Below are 17,769 nucleotides of genomic sequence, written 5' to 3'. Positions count from 1 at the left end.
AGCGTTTCCCCAGCCCAAGTGTCAGGCGCTCTGACACCACAGCAAGGGTAAAGCCCCTACCCTGGACTGGTCACTCTGAACTCAGAGACGACCCCTCGGGGCTCAGGGCTTCCTGGCCTGGGCACCTCTGGGGGCCTGACAGGGCCTGAGGCACTCCTGGGGCCTGGTGGCTCCTCCTCAACCTGCAAGCAACCTGTGCTCATGCTCCAGCCTCTGGGAGCTCCTGACCCCAGGCAGACACCGGGGGACTGAGCTCAGGCCCTGATGTCCCGGCAGTGTCAGCGATAGCCACCTGCAGCCTTGCACTGCGCCCCCGCTCTCGGAGCCCAGTGGCCCAAGGAGGGAAAGGCCTGCTGCCCTGGCTGCTCAGCCTGCAGCCCACGAGGCCTTGGCCAACGGCAGCTCCATTCTGCAGACTGCCCTCGACGTGGCCACTTGCATGGCCTCAGGGAGATGCCCTCTGGTCTGTTTTCAGGCTGTGTCAGAGGAGGAGGCTCTGAAGACATGGCTGCAGAGCTCCGGGTGCCACGCACACCCTGGAAGCACTCCTACTGTGTGGCTTCCTCCAGCCCTCATCCCACGACAAGAACTGGCCAACCAGCAGAGGTGGAGCAGAGCCAGGCAGCCGCCAGCACCCAGGGGCCCTGGCCTGGATAGGTCTGGGGACTCCTGCAAGGCCACGGTGAGCACTCAGCCAGGCCCTCCTGCCCCTGGCACCAGGCCCCGTGGGCAGCACAGCTCTGGTGCTGGAGCAGCCACCACTCCCGCCAAGTGCAGGGGCCACTCCGCGGGAGGCTGTGTGCGTGGTCGACGTGGGGCTTCTGGTCACAGATGATGCAGTGCCCTGAGGCCTGGGGACAGTGCCCACAAGTCCTTCACATCCCAGGGCCTCGGATCCTTTTGTCCAAAGAACCTCCTAGCCACTGAGCCGTCTACCTGGTCTGTTACGCTTGGGCACACCTGGAGTAGGCCACCAAGAGCTCCCTGGGGAAGGATGGGAGGGGACCTCAGCTTCCTCGTCTAAACAGACGGCGGGGGCCTCTTGTGGGGACCGTGGTTCCCCGTGGCCCACCCAGGCCTGGGCTCTGGCTCTGCTCCACGGCTCTCGGGGCCCCTAGTCACCCTTGGGTGCTCCCCGTCTCACCACTGCCCGGGGCCCACTGCACCCTGGGTCCCTCTCCACCTTTTTCATGTCACACATAGAAAATGACCATAGGTCCATGTCACACTGGTAAACGGACAAGGCTGCGGTGGAGCAGAGGTTCTGGCAGGGGCTCTGCCCCTCCCCGCCCCAGGGAGCAGGCTTTCAGACTCTTGGTTCTCACCAGCCACTGGCATAGGGACGGGCAGGGGCCACGCGCGTGGGCCTTCCTCCTGCCCCCAGAGCTCACGCCACCTCCACAGCTGCTGCCCTCTCCTGCTGTGTCGCTGTTTATCTGTGTGCACGTGTGTGTGCGTGTGTGCAGCACACGTGTGTCCCTTCATCCAGAGAGCCCCCACCCTTCAATTCCAGCCCGGGCCCCCCTCTCAGGGAACATCTCCAAGGCTCCAACTCACCTGTGTGCCTTCTTCAAGATCCTTCCTGCCCGTCTCCTTCACAGCTCGTCCATGGTGCAAATTAAAACAAAACCAGATGGTGGACAGGACTTCCACCTCTGGCTACCACGAGGGAACTGGCACCACACTGCTGCTGTACCCAACTGGGACACTGGGGACGATTCGAGGCAGAGGTTTTCACACTGGACAGGTAGCACTATACCCCCAAGGGAGCAGAAGGACAATGTGAGTCCCAGGGCCACTGGCTTTCGCCTGGGACCCCTCTGGACCACTGGGTCATCTCACCTGCAGGTCTGATCATGGGGTTCTCTTTCCCCAGATGATGTCCAAGCTCAAGCTCAGAAGAGTGGTCTTGCTGACCAGGAGAGGCATGGGGCTGGCGCAGCCGCTGGAGTTAGGGCAGAACTTGGGGGGGAGGGAGCTGAGCTTCAGAACCGGCACCAGGTCTAGTGGAGCTTTCGGCTGAATATCGATCGGCACATGTGGGGAGCTTCTCCACAGGACCTGCAAGAACGGAGGGAGAGCCCCCAAACGTCCCAGGCCGTCCACGGACACCAGAAAGGGCACCTGGAGTCAGTCACTGTAGACCTAACTTCACAACCAACCTGAAAGAGACGGACATGAGAGCAAGTGACCTTTTGTCAAAACAAAACTAGGGACAACAGAATCCAAACGGTCAGCCCGACAGCTTCGCCGTGTCCAGCGCACAACGAAAACAACCACACACCCGAAAGGGTAGGAAATGCACCCTAGGACCAGGAAAGAAAGAAGTCCACAGAAACTGGCCCCCAGGAGACCCAGGTTTGCAGTTAGAGACGGAGACTTTAGAGCCGACAGTATTTGGACACAGCCACTCACAGTGAACACACGGGAACCTTCATACAGAGTGGAAATATAGACAGACCAATCGGACGTCAGGACAGAGGAACACGACATCAGAAACTGCTCCTGAAGGGGCTCAGGGGCCGCCGACAGGGCAGGAGAAAGGCCGCGATTGGATGGGGGGGCCGTAAAGAAGAGAGAGAAAGTGCCGGGGCACCACGAGCCTTGTGACCAGAGGAGCTACCAAGAGAGCCGACGACGCACGAAGTGGGCCAAAAAAGACCTGAGGGACTAACAGTGGGCAGGAGTCTTCCCAGGTTCAGTGAAGAACATCAACGCACAGACTCAGGAGTTCCAGGAGCTCTAAGGAGGAACACCAAGAAACCTGCACCCGTCATGGGGTGATCAGCTGCTGAGCACCAAAGACATGGCCAAGCCTGCAAAGCCACCTGTCGCACACAGGGGACACAGGACAGGTGGCATCTGGGTTCTCAACCAATCGGAATGTGGATCAGTGGGCGCTCTCATGGCTGACTCTGATACCCGCCGTGGTCCCGTGAGAGCCTGCCTTGCCCTTAGGAAGCGCTCACCAAGAAAGCGCTGAAGGCCAAAGCGCCAGCCGTGGCTCCTCCGTCGGCTCCCACGGGTGAGGGAAACGGGAGCATGATGTCTGGGGAGAGGAGCCTGTGTGATCCGTGCAACTTCTCTGTAACTGCAAAATTACAGACTGTTAAAGTAAATTCAATAGAAGCTGATTATGGGGCAGTGGCTTAACATCAGTGCAGAGTGAGCGCTCAGAAGGCAGAGGCCCGCCCCGTGTGTGTGCAGGATGGGCTCAGGAGGAGCAGATGGCTGACGTTCCTGTGAGCCCCAAGGCTGCTCCCAGCTCTGCTGTCCAGTGCCCCGGGGACCCCAGTCTCTCCCTCCCCTGGCCCTTTACCCCAGCAAGCTGGTCTCCTTGGTGACCAGGGTACTGGACCACTGAAGGGCAGCAAGTTGTCCCTGTACCATGTGGAGGACATCAAAGTGTAAGTGAGCCGTCAGCAGACTTCCTGCCCCAAAGGTCTCCTTGGAACAGCTCTGTCTCCGGGATGCCATCTGACCCACAGGGCTGAGCAGGACGTCACTGTTCTCAAGACGTGCACAAGCTGTCCCCAACATGTCCCCAGTGCTAGCATGTCTCACATCACCCTGTGCTGCTACTCCCCTGCATGTCCAGTGGCCCCAGGTGGGCTGGAAGCCCCTTGAAGCAGACCCCCTGCCACCTGCCTGCCTCACACCCTTCCTCCACCCTGGGGACAGGCCTGGGCTCAGGCAACACTTGGGGATGCCAGGGGCTCAATGACCAATGCTAGAAGCCAGAGTCACAGCTGGAGAATGCTGCCCGGGCAGGAGCACACGGCTGCCAATGTGCCTGGCCATCAAGGGCTCCCGAAGCCAGACGTGGCCTGGGTGTTCTCTGGACACGTTCACTCACGCTCGCACCTCTCTGCTGCATGCCACTGGACAGGGTGCAGCACAAACCCTCAGAGGTTGCCCCTGCCAGCCCCACGCTCTGGCACACCACTCCCTGCAGTGCTCCCAGCATCCTGCCTGCCACACCACGGACCGCCCAGAGGAGGGCCTGAGGACCTCGGAGAGGAGCCCAGCAGCAGGCAAGCTGGGTGTGTCTGGCTGGTCCTTTCACACCCTGTGCAACCCTGACCTGCAGCCCTGCCAAGCACCACTAGCTTGGGCTCCGGTGTGGGAACCTGGATCCTCCACTGGGTTCCCAGCTCCCTGGCTGCCCCGACATGTCTGAGAGCCACCTGCCACCTCTTATCCCCCACTTCCTCTATAACCCTCACTGTGTGGCTGTGGGAATTAAAGGAGAAGATGGTGTTAAGAGCCAGCATGGCATCTGGTGCTGCCCTCAGCGCTGGTGACTACACCTAGTGCCACAGGTGCCCTGTGAAAGCAGGGTTGGTACTTTGGGATTTTCTCAGCAAAACAGTCTTGACATCTTTGAAAGGAGAGCAAGATGGCAGGGAGCTGAGGATGCACCGTGCGCCTGTCCCTCTGGTGCTCAGGAAGGCCCCGCCCCTGCTGTTCTTGTCCCCTGCCCTCCTGCTCCTGGTCCCTGGTTCACAGAGAGCTAGGGCAGCGGAGGCTGCAGGAGGTACTGGGTTGTGGGCCTGGGGCCTCTCCAAGCCTCTGCACCCATCCTCCCATCGGTGCCCTCGTTCCTTGGAGGGACACTTCATGTCCTCGCAAAGCACTGCTCTGGGCCATCTGAGTCCTGGCGGCAGTGGGAAGGAGCCAGGGGAGAGGCAGCTGGCGGAGGCTGGATGGCTCCCTGGCCTCCAGGCGCCCGAGGCCTCTGGGATTATGTGGCGCTGATTGTCTTGGGGTTGGCGGGACCCAGGAGGCGGGGGTGGGTCCCTGCTGGAGAGCTGTTCCTACATTGGAGGGGGTGGGGGAGGGGGTGGGGGAGGCCAGGGAGCACTGGTCTCCAGTTCTGCTGGGAGAGAAGATTCCGGAATGAAGCTGGGGTTGTACTGTCTGTGTCAGGTCCTTCCGAGGAGAAGCCTCCTGCCTGTGAGGAAGGACCAGCCAGGTCCAGAGTCCCTGTGTGAGGAGGGCTGAGGGTCCCACGGCCCCACATGACTGTAATGAGCAGAGGGCATGAAGGGAGTGGGTGGGGTGGGCAGCTCTGGGCAGCTGGAGACACCACCCCTCAATCTCCAGCACCTGAAACTGACCCCCTGTGAGGCCCGGAACCCCACCCAGTCCACAGGGAGCCCCGAAGCTCTTGGAGTCTCAGCACCCGTGGCCAGCGGCACCCAAACTGGAAGGGCATGGGCCAGGTTCCAGGTTAGCTTCCCCGTCCCTCCTTGGGGGGCAGCTGACCTCCCACTGCCGTGGCCTCCAACAGGCCTGCTGGATCCTTCTCTGCCCTTCCCAGGGGCAGGACAGGTGGGCTGGGACGGCTTTCTGGGATGGCACTCAAATGACATCCCCCAAGCGGGCTGATGCCAACCGCCCTGCAGGCCTCTGCTGCTGACTGAAGGGTGGGACTTGGAGGGTGCTTGGTCTGCAATGAGCATGTGAAAATGCCAAGTGTCACTGTCACCCAGGCACAAGAGTGACTCCAGGAAAACAGCAGGAGTCTTGGTGACAGGAGGACAGCTGTGCCAGGGCTGGTCCAGGGACACCTGACCTGCAGAGTAGTACCCTGCAGGCTGGCTTGGGCAGGAAGGTCCTCCTCGGTGGGAGGGAAGGGTAGGTCTCAGGAGGGGAGTGCTGGGGAGTGACAGGGGAGGAAGAGAGGGCCACCAGGGTGGACAAGCCAACAGTACAGAGAGAGCTGGGGACTGGGCAGGCTTCGGGCAGGGGTGGGGTGAGTGTGCCAGAGATGGGGGTGCACAGAGGCAGCCAGGGTGAAGGCAGGACCCTGGCTGACAGCCCAAGGACTGGCTTGAGTCTGTCTTGATTCCTGTTTCCAGCTGCTGTGTTGGTCAACCCCACAGTTGGCTACCCTCTCTGTGCCCAAGGGCTTGTGGCCACTCAGCTGTCCAGTCCTGGCTACCATCCATGGCACATTGACCAGAGGGTCCAGGTGGGTCTTGGTAGCTCTGCACAAGGATGCAAGAGTCTCCACGTGGCTCCTGGCCACGCCCCAGTCTCATGGGCAATAACTCCCTGTGTCCACATGAAGCTTTGGTGCTGCACCTGGCAGGGCAGAGCCCCTGGCAAAGCAGGCAGCTGTCCACACAGCTCGATGCATCCAGCAGAGACAAACACTCCGGAAGATGCTGGAGACACTGAGGCTGGTTGATGGGAGGCTGAATGCTGATGGCCATCACCAGTCACCTTAGTTCCATGAGACCCTGCACCGGGCCCACAGGGACAGACAGACAAGCAGGTCTAAGTCCCCACACCCGAGGCACCGTGGTCCTGCAGGGCTGGCAGGACCTGTCCCCCAGAGAGCTCACCCTGAAGGCCAGGGCAGGAACAGGGGCGCTCGGTGGCCTCAGGCTCTGGTGCATCCTGAGGCTCAGGCACTACTGGCATTTCCCACATCCAGGGGGCCCAAGAGCTGATCCTGAGAGGTTAACTGACCACTGATTACGAGGAGCAGCCTAATGGAATGGGCAACCCTGGCCAATTCCAAAGCAGATGCTGTCCTCAGGGTTACAGCCAAGAGTTTCCCTTCCATCTTAATCAGCTCACAGTACAAAGAGCACAGCAAGTCCTCCCCCGGGGGCAGCCTGGACCTTGTGACGGTCGGTCGCCATTTCCAGAGTCAGGCCAGCCCATCTTTCTGCTCAGCCAGGAGAGCCACTCCTTTGCCCTGGACAGAGGGACAGATGGGCCAGGGCCAGACAAGCAGCTGAGGTCCTGGGCTTCAGGAAGTCCCACACCCTCTGCCAGGGGCTTCTCTCCCTGGGCCTCGTCCCCCCTGGGATTGGGCGACTTAGACTCCAGTTTCCAGGAACAACGAGGGTGACAGCAGCTCGGTTGCCAGGGCTGCTGGGTTACGAGCCCTGCAGCTCACGAGGCTGTGGGGTCCACGAGAGGCAGGGCTCCCCTGTCCAGTGCCCCCCAGCCAGCCCCATCCACCCTGGGCCGAGTGTCTGCAAACCGCGGCACTGAGCTAAGGTTTCCAAGAGCCACGTGGCCATTCCTGGATCCATTTCCTGAACAATCTATGAGCAAGGACCCAGGAACCCTTCTAGGAGGCGATCTGATTGATACTGGGGAACAGGTACGAGCAAGAGGTTCAGCGCCGGCTGTTGATGTGAGGGAGGTGGCACACGCCTCGGCAGCCCTGCCGCACAGAGCGGGCTGCAGCTGGCACAGCACGTTTGCGCAGTGGGATCACAGGGCACAAGTGGGCGTCACCCAGGATAGTGGCTGGGCACAGGTCTGAGGTGAACCCTCCACCAGAGAGCTTTGTCTCCCGAAGCCCACGCACAACTCCCTGCAGCAGAGGCGGCCGATGGCCCATGTTTCCAGACCAGAAACGGAAGCTCAGGGTTCCCTGCTCCACCAAGGCCACGCCTGGCCCCTGTGAAAAGCAGTTCTCTGCGGAAACTTGGTGCAGCCAGGAAAGCGACCACCTGGCAGGGCACTTGGTGGGCATCCGCAGAGCTCTGCATGGGGAGCAGCTGGTCACGACAGTGCCCTCAGGACACAGGTGCCCGCTCTGCACAGGAAGGGGCCAGGAGGCCTCGTGCGGGCGAGGGTTCTCTGTCATACTCGTTGACGTCTCTGAGCTGTGCGACAGTGAGTGCGTATGACTTTATAATTAGGAGAAAACAATACAGCTATTTTTAAAGGCTGGCGATCGACACCTCGGAGGAGACGGAGGCTGAAGCCAGCTGCCGGAGGAATCATCTGGGGACACTAAGTTTAGTGGCATGGCCTGGGAAGGCCCAGGACGGGCCCTGCCTGGGATGACCAGCCCTCACCAGGACAGGCATCGAAGGCCCTCAGAGAAGGGGCCTGGGACCAAGGGGGTGGGCAGATGGGAGGAGGTGCTGGTCCCCACAGCTGTGTCACTGACGTGTGGGACGTCCTCCTGCTCTCCCGGCTGCTCTCTGCTAGCAACGAAGGCAGCAGCCCCCACCTGAGCACACACAGATGCAGGCCTCCTGCCGGGGGGTGGGGGGATTGACACCTTGTCCCTTTCTGGTTATGCAGAGGAATAGCCCAGTGAGGAGCCAACAGTCTGCCGGATGGCTCTAGACTGGTCCTGGTAGAGCTGGGCCCGAGCAGGGGGACAGTCTGTGCAGCGAGCCCACGTGGACGGAGCACAGCTGCCCCGGGACATCAGCAAAGGAGCCTGCTCCTCCTGGCTGCACGGGCCACCCCAGCACAGATGTCGCTGTCTGGCTGCGGGTTTCTTCCTGTTTTGCTAAACTCCCGTCTCTGCTTCTGAGAGGGCACTGCCCCACTCCCAGCACAAGGTCCCCAACAACAAAGCAAGGCGCTTCTGGCCGCATGTTCCCTTGATGTATGGACGGGGCACAGAAAGTGACGGGCGCGGAGGGGCAGGTGGTCGTGGGAAATTAAACAGCCTCCCAGAGCCATCCATCATTACAGCCTCATTCCTTCCCCGGCCAGGGGTCAGCAGGCCTCTCCCAGAGCCATCCATCACCCTTGGGTTGCACTGCAGTCTCCCCAGGAAGCCACCACCCACCAGCCACCTAGCGCAACGGCCTGCCCCTGCACTCAGAGTGCCTTTGAGTGCTGCCCCGAATGGAGACTTAATTGAAGCATACAAAGCCTTCTGGTGCACGTGCCAAGGACAGACGCCCCTGGAGTCAGCCAGCGTTCATTACTCGGCTGTCTTGCCCACAGACCTGCCTCCGTGGCCGAGGCAGGCTCCTGGAGGCTCTGCTCCGCTCTCTCAGGATCCACACGAGAGGAGAGGGGCCACCCACCCGGGTGGGGTGGGTTACAGGGGCCAGTTCTGCCAGTGAGATGCACACAGTCCTGCCAGGTGCAGGTGTTCCGAGGCCCAGGTGACCCCCCCTCTCCCTGGCCCTCCCTGAGCTGGGCTGGCAGAGCTGCTGGCTGGGTTATGGCCACTCTGGCCACCCTCTGTGGCCTGGCCTAAAGCAGTCTCTGTGGCTGTGAAGTGCCCACCGTGGCGTAACACACAGCCCAGAGGACACCCCACGCAGGGCCCTAGCTGAGTGCCAGGCTGGGGGCACGGGGCAGAGGAGGAGTGGGGCTTTCTTCGTGAGCCATCCAGGGCAGGAGCGACTTGGGGTGTGGACTGTGTGCCCCTCCCCTGCTGTCTCCACGCCACCCTCCAGCCCACAGGAGACTTTCAATATCCACTGGAATTTCAAGATCCACTTTCGATTTTTCCAATCCAGAGGTGAGGAGCCAGATTCCCAGGAGGGAAGGCCACCCAGGGGCAGAGTGGGCCTCGTCCTGCCCAGGCCCGAGCCCAGGCTCCAGAGCTGGGAGAGCTCCCATCTGTTGGGACTGGAAGGGGAGCTCCCGGCGGCCTGGCGACTTGGTCCACAGCACCTCCTGGGTCCAGCAAGAAGTCCCTTCTGGCCCTGACTGGCCTGCTGGTCACTTTGCTATACCCACCTGCCCCAAAGGCGGGGCTAAGCAAGCCCAGTGGGTCCCGACTGCCACCTGGAGCCCCATTCTGAAGCTGATGGCTCTGGCTCCTTAAGGGAGAGGCAGACCACAGAGCAAACTCACGGGGTCTTGCAACAGCATTTATGAACAGCCTGCTGCATGCACAGCACCGAGCGCTGTGTGAACCCTGAAGCTGCTCTGAAGGCCAGCAGATGCCCGGGAGGTGTTGAGCCACGGCTCTGCTTGTCTTTGGCCTGAGTTCGGCCTTCCATTTCGGACACTCTCCGCCTCCGAGGGCTCCCACTGTCGGCACCCACGGGGACTCCAGGGCAGGAGCGACTGGGGGTGGGGGCTGTGTGCCCCTCCCCTGCTGTCTCCACACCACCCTCCATCCCACCTGAGACTCAGAAGCCCTTCATCATATCTGCAGAGAGTGACAATGACTGTCCCCATGTCTCCAGGGACAGGCTGCTCACATGGTGGCTCAGGCCACACAGTACCCCTGGAGCACTGGGCCACATGTCCAGCAAGACCAGCAGTGTGAGACTGAGGGCTTGGTGGGCAACCTGTGGCTGTGCGCAGACCCTTGGGCCGGCTCTCGGGGCTGGGCTGGGGTCAAGGGCTTGTCTGGCCTGGACCTGGAAGCAGAGAGGAAATCTTAAGGCCGTCCCCCCGTGCATCTGTCTCAGAGCCAGGGGTGACTCCTCACCTCTGTCCCCCCAAAGCTAGGGAACCATCACCCCGGGGCCCCTCGAACCCTAGAACATCAGCATCAATCATCACAAGACAGCCTGAGCCCAGCCCCTGAGCACCTAGCTGGCCCACGGGCCCACCCCTGGGCTTCCTTCTTCCCACACGTGCCCTGCCGGGCCCCGGGCCCCGTGGTGCTGAGGAGCATGTGGAGCCTCTCCCTGTTCTCAGCAGGGGGAGTGGAGAACTGCAGAGGTGTCGGCAGCCTGCATAAAAATAGCCCGTCTATTAAGAGGTGAGAACCTTGTGCGAGGGGGGGCTGGGGGAGGAGCCTGTGCTGCTCCTTCCCAGGAAACCAGTGCCCGGCTCTGCTGGCCCTTTCCCACACCCCCATGGACGCCCGGGCTAGCGCTGGAGGTCAGGGCATCTCCATCTTATCACCTTGACACAGGGGGTTTGAAACCTAGGACGGCCTTGATGAGTTGCCACCCATGGCTTGTTGGTGTGCTGGCGGGGACCGTCACCTCTGACACCCGTCGGCAGCACACAGGGGTCCTGAGGGCCCAAGGACTGGGGCGTGCCACATAGACCTGGCTGCACAGTGCGTGGGACAGAGCTTGCAAGTGGAGCTGGAGCAGCCGCGGAGGCAGCGGGCGGAGGAGGCCCCCTGCCCACAGCCGGGCGCTGCCCAGTGTGCCCGCACGGTCTCCCAGGTGGTCATGCTGCGGCCCTCCTGCCCTGCTGAGTCCAACAGCTCACCATCTGCACGCCCACTCCCAGGCGAGTTGCCCTCAGGCCTCTGGTGGCCTCCACAGCCTCCTGGTAACCCCTCGTCCTCAAGAGGCCCAGGCTGCCTCCACTAGAGCCTCCGTGGTCGCATCTTAGCTCACTGGGTCCCCTTCCCAGGGGCGCCAAGCGGCACTCACAGCCCACCTGGGAGGTGGGTGACTGCCTGCCCTGGTGCTGGCACTCACTGCCATCCTTCCCCTTGGAATGCAGTGTCTAGGGTGAGAAGGGACCACCAGGGTGGACCAGTGTGGACGACAGCACACCCCTCACCAGGGTGGACCGGGTTCATGGAAGTACACCCCTCACCAGGGTGGACCAGTGTGGACGACAGTACACCCCTTCCCCTGACACCCTGCCCACCGGCTCCTCCCAGGCACCCCATGCTCATGGCCACGGTCCATGCTCACCTCCCCTGGAGCTCAGGGACCTCAGGTCTCTGTCTCTCAGACCCACCTTTCAGAAAGTCCTGTCCACGTGGCTTAGTGGCCAGCTACTGCCCAACCTGGACCAGGCCATTTCCTGCTCCGAAGTCTTCAAGGCTCCCTTGGAGCCAGGACCAAGTCCGTGTTCTTGACTGGCATTGGGGGACACCTGGACAGTGCCCACAGGTGGAGCGATTTGTCCCACCTGCGCCCACATCTGCTGTGCCCTTCACCTCCCTGACACAGGGTCTCCCTTCTCACCCACGGAGCCGGCCTCAGACTCTGACCTGGGCATCCTCTTGCTTTGAGACGGGGCTCACTGCGTTGTCCAGGCTGGTGTCGGACACTCAGGCCTGGGGCAATCCCTGCTTCAACTCTTCAGCAGCGGGGACCACGGCGCCCAGCAGGACCTTCGGAGGTGAGGGGCCCTGACTGCAGGCTGAGGTGTTCTGGGGTTTGGGGTGAGGTCACTGTGGATCACCATGTGCGTTTCTGGAGCCCTGGCAGGAAGGGTCAAGCCCTGGGCGGAGGGCTTCGCTGTGGCCACAGCCCTGGAGGCTGAGAACTAGGGCCGACCATGGGAGAGGTCCGTGCGAGTTGGCGGAGGCTAATGAGCTGTCAGTGTGCGCTAACCCACTCCAGCCAGCGGCGCTTGAGCTGAGGGTCGTCAGGAGCCCTTGGGGGGCAGTGCGAGCCCCGTGGTCACGGCTGCAGAGACCTGCACACCATGCCACACACGAGGGTCCCCAGCCTACCCTCAGCTTGTCCTCGGTTCCTGGCCCCGCTCAGCCCAGCTCCGATGGGAGGGAAGCCCGAGAGAGGCTGTGGCAGGAGGAGACGCGGGGCCTGGCTGTGCACTGGGCCCTGCTGTGCCACCAGGTGCTCAAGGACATCAGGGACAGGTGGGAAAGGAGCCAGAGAAGCGGCTGCGGGAGCCCTCCGCAGAAAGAGGAACGGAGCCGCTGTGCCTCTTACAGCCTGGCAGTGACCTCCCGTCCTGCTGAGGTCTGCTGTGAAGTCTGCCGAGTGGCCCCGGGGCGAGGTCACCAGGGGCACCTCGGAGGCCGGCTTCCCCGTGGACATTTCAGTGAGGAGACCCAGGCCAGGCCACGCGGGTGGCTCTCCCCAGCTGGTGCAGCCAGCAGGAGAGGCCCCTGACTGTCCGGGGTCACGTGATGAGCTCTGGTCCTGTGGCTGCTGCTTTCCAGAGACCTGGGACCTTAGAGTCCCTCAGTGACCTGGGTCTCAGGTCTCCCTCTCTTCAAAGGAACAATAAGCTCCAGTCACAATGCTGGGTGCCTGGGGTGGCAGGAGGCCGTGCACGGGGAGGGCAGGCAGAAGCTGAACCCTCCCCGGGACCCAGCCCGGAAGACAGTGCTGGCCGGCAGCTGTCCCTCCCCAGCCTCGGTGGCTGCAGGGAGCCTGGGGCTCGAGGGTAAGCTCCTCCCCAACACCAGTCCATGCAGGTGGGCTGGGGCCGCAGTGCAGGGCTCAAGTCCTCACTGCAGCCGCCACAGAGGACGTGCAATGAGGCCTGGCCCCAACCCCCCTGGCCCTCACTGTCCTCGCTGGCAGGTGTCATCGTCACCCGCAAGCCCAAAGGCACTGGCCCAGATCTGAGCCCCACCGTGAGGAAGGACAGAAGAAGACAAACAGGCAGAAAGGAGCCCTACAGGAAGGACAGGAGCCGCGATTCAACCCCAGGCTCCACAGACCTCCCAGGCCATCCACTCCCAGGCTGGTCTCTCCCAGGCCTTCACTCCCAAGTTCCTGGGAAATCGGTAAATCTTAGACCATAAATCTACCACTTATGATAATTAGCTTGTGCACTGTTAATGAGCTCGCCAATAAATAGATGAAGTAAAGACAGCTGTGACATTTTAAGAAACCTATAATATAGGGGACTTTCCAATGTCATGTACCTATCAGATAACGAGACGGGCCACTGTCACAGCTGGCTGGGGAGACATTTTCCGTGTGAATAAATACGTGACCCAGTCGCAGAAGGGGGCAGGCGGTGCCGGGGAGGCTGGAGGAGCAGCACAGGGCAGGTGGCACGGTGGTCCCTTCCCTGGGCCTGCTGGGTCCTGGCCGGCCCGCTCACTCGCAGGCCCTCCCTGTTCCTCCTCAGGGCCTCTGCATAGAAGTGACCACCTCCTCTCCTGGGGGAGGGCCTGGGGGAGCTGATGGACCCATGGACTGGGGGCCAGCAGGAGGCTTCCAACCCCCACCTGTCCTAAGACCCGGGGCTCAGTGGGGACGATTAAGTCCAAGGTGGCTGTGACCAGAGGCACCCCAGGGCCTGAAGAGCCAAACTCTGGCACTGGAGAGCACAGGTGTGGCCCTCTACTGCACGCGGAGCCAGTCCCTCATGTGTCACCAAAGTGACACACGGTGACATCCATACTCAGGGCCACTGTGAAGGTGAGGCCCAGCCAGGTCCATGGAGCCAGGAGCCCAGGCTGGACCCTTGGATGTGCCCTGGCCCTGCTTGGTCTACTCTCTGTGCACCTGACCTCTGGTCAGTTTGACCCCTCCTCGATTTCTAGAAGCTACCGCAAGAGCCGGCAGTGGGGGACTGGAGGCCAGCTCTCCAACTCCTGTTGACCAGGTGGGCAGCCCAAAACCCAGAGCGCCCCTGGGGGACGGCGGGGAGAGCTGTGGGTCAGCAGGGTCACCTCCCACAGGCCTCTGCAATGCACACCCCTGAGTGCCAGAAGTGGCTGGGCAGGAGTCTCACGGTCACGGGCTGGCTCCAGCCTCCCAGTGACCACTCCATCTGCCTGCCCCTGAGCACAGCTGTGAGCCCGGACAGCACTTCCACGGCACCCCTGGCCTCGATGTCCCACCCACAGTTGGCCCTGGGCTTCTCCCGCCCAACGCCGGGCTCTAATCCGGGGCAAGGGCAGCACCTTCCTAAACCGGATGGCACAGGGATGGCCTGTCCCCAGGAGTCCCCACCTGCTGGACGGCTGGGCTCCATGTGCCTGGCAGGTGATGCCACCTAGTCCCTGACAGGGTCAGGCCCCGGGGTGGGTCATGTGAGCACAGCAGAGCTAGAAGGCAGCCAGGGTCCTCGGAGCTGCAGCCTTTCCATGCACCACCCCAAACATGAAGGGGCCCTGCGAGACACCCTGCTAGCTCTGCAGACCCTGAGAAGTCCCACACTCTTGGGCTTTGTGTGACCCTGCTCCCCTCACCACCTGTGACCAGAATCATCGTATCAGTCAGGCCAGGCAGAAGTAGGCTGCACGACAAGCAGCCCCCAGGGCCAACACGTGCTCTGAGTCCCATGGGGTGGCTAGGGGAGCTCTGCTCACTAGAGCGGCTCAGGGACCCAGGGTGAGGGAGGCCGGGCCATCCTGGTGCAGAGTCAGTCATCACAGGAAGCCCTTCGCGGGCTCCTAAGGCCTCCGCCCAGAAGTGCCCGTCATCTCCCGGCCCATCTCTCATTGGTCAAAGCCAGCACATGACCACGCCCACCTCCTGTCAGGGCCACACCCCTTCCCAGTACCTCTGGGGCCCAGTACTGAGATCACCACCACCCTATGCATACCTGGAGAGACCCCCAGACCCGGGTGTGGGAGATGCTGATTCTGTGTATTAATGACCCAGTGGGGGGCACGTCCCAGCTGAGCTTTACACCAGCGCCCCCGGTAAACACCACCTGGCTGCTTTTCCGAGGCTCCCCAGCAAGGCTGCTGCTGCTCTCCTGCATTCTGGATCTCGTGTTTATTCCTGTGGAAAGTGTCTCCCCAGCCAACTGTGACATTTGGATACTGAGTCACTGTTTCGGTTCATCCTTAATGTCCCACGAAGACGGTAAACGTCAAAAAAATATTGTGGACGCTGAGTCTTGCTTACATGTTTCCTGGAAGCAATTTTTAAATTAATGACTAACATGAAATAAAAACAAACAGAACACAAATTGGGCTGTGTCCCTGGGCGCAGCTGAGGGGACACGCAGTCTGGGGACGGAAGAGACGCATGCACAGTGAGCTGAGGGGCCGAGTGCGGGCACTCCCAGGGGAGGTGGCCAGGGGCCATGGCCTCCGCAGCCCCCGAGCGGCCAGCCAGCCGCCCCGTCCCACCTGAGCCTCTCGGAGTCACGGGCAAGGCCGCCCCTTCCCTTTTCCCGTCTGTGAGGAGGGTGGCAGTTCCCCCCTCTCTCTGCCCTCTGTGGAGTCACCGCCCTCATCTGCTGGCCTCAGCTCAGGGTTAGCCCTGGGAGGTGGGTGAGGTGAAGGCCGGGCCTGCTCAGGCCGCCCACGTCGCTGGCCTCTGCTTTACCATCCGCACACGAGACCTAGAGCGGCCCCTCCTGGGGTGGACACGTGTCAGAAGTAGTGACACCGATGGACGTGGAAGCAGTGATCTTCTTTCTTCGGTGGCTATGAAAGTCCACGTAGCCCCTTCCCTGGCACAATGTGTCACGCAGGGGGACCTGCAGGGATTCCCAGCCAGGGCCACTCCTGTTCCCTGTGCCCTTGAGGCAGGGTCACCTTCTTAGGTGGACAACAGGAGACCACAGAGACAGCCATGTCCCCGGCCCCGCGCTGGCCTGTGTTCTGGAGCTCCTCGGACCCCAGGGGCTGGGCCAGCCGGGCTGACACAGAGGCTGGGGCAGGTGGCGATGGAAGGGCCTGAGACCTACACCGTCCCCTCCCTCCACAACCCCATGGTTCTCAGCCGAGGTCAAGAGGCTGAGGGCCTGTACAGGGGCAGCGCTTCACAGATCTCCTCCACAGACAGCACCCGCTTTCTTGCTGTGCCAGCTCTGACTGCAGCAGGGTGCTTGGTGCACCAGGCCCAGGCTCCGGGGTCCTTCCTTCCCCTCCTGGACCCTCCAAAGGTCATCTTGGCCTCCCTCCCAGGAAGCCCACTGGACCCAGCCTGGCTCACCTGCACACCTTGCAGCTCCTGGACCCAGCATGTGGGACTGGAGGGAGGACTAAGGGCAGTTTAAGTCCCCAGATCATTGAGCGGTGCTCAAAGGCAAGCCCCCCCCACCCTGCCCTCTTCATGCACCTGCAGGATGACCTCCCTGGGCATGTACCTGCCTAAAGCCAGGGCGACATGGCATCTGATGGCTCTGGGTCGGTCCCCCTGTGCATCCCTCTGAGCTTGTTGGCTGCACACAGTGAGCAAGTCCAGAACAGGTGACCCTGCAGCCAGCATGCTGCCAACACCTGCCCTTTGACCTCGAGACCCCTGGGGTCCTGGGACCCTGGCACCCTGGTCCATACGCAGGCGAGGTCATCCCAACTTGGTGAGAGGAAGCGCAGGCGGCTCCACACCAGGACGGGCGTAGGCAGGGCTCAGGGCGTCCATAACTCACAGGCCACTAAAGTCATGACCAGGGCAGGAGTGGGAGAGCAGCCGCCTCTCAACCTCCTGTAGTTCCCACAGTCTTGGGTCTGCTAAAATGTGGGGCCCGTTAGGAGGAGGTAGGAGGAAAATGAGAAAAGCCGGATGCTCCTCCGCCCAGCTGCGGGGCAGTCGGGAGAGCAGGTGTGAGCCCTTGGCCCCCTTCACCCAAGACTGACGGGGGCGGCAGGTCTCCAATCTCAGGGCTCTGAAAGGCCCAGGGAAAGCCAGCTCCGTGCACTTGTCATGTAAATCAGTGTCCTTGCAGGGCTCCTGCAAGTGTCTCTCTGGCTGCCAGGGGCACGCAGACAGAGAGGCATTCATCATCCTGCGGAGTGGATCTTCTCAGCCCAGAGTGGCCACATCTCGCTCTTCAAGGGCAAACACAGCTTTCTTCCCCTTTAGCCGGGGCCAACCGTGTGCCGTGTGACTCAGGAATCAGTGTGGCCAGTCGGGCTTGCAGAGCTGCAGGCCCAAGGAGGTTAACTCCCCCCACCCTAAGCCCTGGATCTTCCCCATGGTCAGGGGGACTGGGGGCAGGTAAATGGACACATCTCAAAAGAACTGGAGTCTAGGAGGCACTTCTTCAATCCTCTGGCATATTTTGTTGACAGAAATAAGAAGGCTGATTGTTTGGATGTGGGCACAGGTTAGACTTCAATAAGAACTTCCAACAGACTAGTCTTGAACTGCAAGAAGAAGTTCTGAGATTGGTCTTCTTAGAAGACTAGACACAGCCCCAGTGCTGGCCTGGCCTCCAGGGAAGTCCAGCAGAGTCTGCAGTGGGGACAGAGGGGGTGAAGATGGCCAGCTGGCTCCGGCTGGGGTCCTCTCACCTCCTGCTGCTCCCAGGACAAGACTCACTAGGCGACCACCACTCCTTCCTGGCGAGGCCAGCAAGGCCAGCAGAAATGTGCACACGGGCGGCGGGCAGCAAGCCACACAAGCTGCCCTGGCTAGCTCAAGCCACACAACCGTGATGACCAACATGACGAGGGGTTTGCCGGCAGGACACGGGCAGTTCACAGCCTCGGGG

The sequence above is a fragment of the Spermophilus citellus genome (genome assembly GCF_964194105.1).
Source record: "Spermophilus citellus genome assembly, chromosome: 2".
Taxonomy (NCBI): Eukaryota; Metazoa; Chordata; class Mammalia; order Rodentia; family Sciuridae; genus Spermophilus; species Spermophilus citellus.
Note: the sequence above shows the minus strand (reverse complement) of the source record.